This window comes from Physeter macrocephalus, chromosome 18 (assembly GCF_002837175.3).
Source record: "Physeter macrocephalus isolate SW-GA chromosome 18, ASM283717v5, whole genome shotgun sequence".
In the NCBI taxonomy this organism is placed as follows: Eukaryota; Metazoa; Chordata; class Mammalia; order Artiodactyla; family Physeteridae; genus Physeter; species Physeter macrocephalus.
This window is the reverse complement of record NC_041231.1, coordinates 94,783,460-94,785,168: the sequence shown is the minus strand read 5'-3', so window position 1 is coordinate 94,785,168 and position 1,709 is coordinate 94,783,460.

The window sequence follows — 1,709 nt, the reverse complement described above, 5'->3', positions numbered from 1 at the left end:
AGTGAAGTAAGTCAGAAAGAGAAAAATAAATATCGTATATTAATGCATGTATGTGGAACCTAGAAAAATGGTACAGATGAACCCGTTTGCAGGGCAGAAGTTGAGACACAGATGTAGAGAATAATTGTATGGATACCAAGCGGGGAAATCCGCGGTGGGGTGGTGGTGGTGGGGTGCTGAATTGGGCAATTGGGATTGACTTGTATACACTGATGTGTATAAAACTGATGACTGATAAGAACCTGCTGTATAAAACAAACAAACAAACAAACAAAAAACAACAACTAATACTAAACTTTCTTTGGGTTATTTGTATGGAAATATGTTAATATAAATGTTTCAGACATTACATGAAATTTCTAAAAATCTTAAAAAAAATCAATAAAAGGAATTACCCAGTGGATGTGACCATTTTAAAGAACATTCAGTCAAGTGAGCATTTAGTTGGTAATCTTGAAATGGGTCCTTTATAATATCATATGAACTGTAATGAATTTTGTCTAAGGATAAATGATCCTATTTAACAGAAGGAGAAGAGTCATTTTAAGAGTCATGCCTTTTAGTGGACTCTTTTCCTGGAAAAGTGGATACTAAATGCTTTATTCCAGAGATGTACTGTGATGCCCTGTTTTAACATGGATAATAATAGATGACACCCTATCGTTATAATGGGGAATATATCTTATTTATTTCTGGCTTAATATTTAATACACTGTCTCTTCACTTTGGATGTGACGGCCATGATGGGTTAATGCCCCCTCAGAGCTTAGCCCTTATTATTTGTAGTAGCAACAATAACAACAGCAGCAGCAACAACAATCATAATAAATGCCCATTTATTATGAGCCATATACTATGTTAGGCACTTACATTGATCTCATATAATCTATATAACTTTAGAAGTAAGTATTCTTATCCATATTTTACAGGTAATTGAAGCTCAGGAACCTGATGTAACTTGTCCAAGGTCATACAACTAATCAGTGGAAGAACTAGATTTGAATTGAGAGACATGTGCTCCTAAGTCTCATGATCTTCATCGCTATAAAACACTGCTCCTCAATAGTGCTATAACAGGGATGGCACTAGGCCAAAGCAATGAAAAGACAGAATTTTACCTTTAATATGACTCCAGTGCCTCCACCCCCATATAAGCAAGAGGCACTAGGCCAAAGCAATGAAAAGACAGAATTTTACCTTTAATATGACTCCAGTGCCTCTGCTCCCATATAAGGAAGAGGCAGACCTAATGTCTTAAAGCAAAGAAATGGCTCTAATAATGGGCGGATAGTTGGCAGCATTCAGACATGTTGGTGTATCTCTATTTTCATGCCATGCAAGTAGCCACCATTTTGGCTAAGATGAGAAGCATCCCTGGGTTACTCTTCTTACTAAATAGTAGGTTCTGGTTACGAGTTGCACAATGGACTTTTGAACAGCTGAAAAGAAAGGTCTCTCTACAGCTTCACAGGAGGGAAGACTGCTGGATGTTGCACAAACTTTTCTGAATCAGAATCCACAGGTTCCCACTTGAATGTTTTCCAATGCTGGTTTTTTTTGTTGTTGTTTTTTTTTTTTTTGCGGTACGCGGGCCTCTCACTGCTGTGGCCTCTCCCCCTGCGGAGCACAGGCTCCGGACGCGCAGGCTCAGCGGCCATGGCTCACGGGCCCAGCCGCTCCACGGCATGTGGGATCTTCCCGGACCGGGG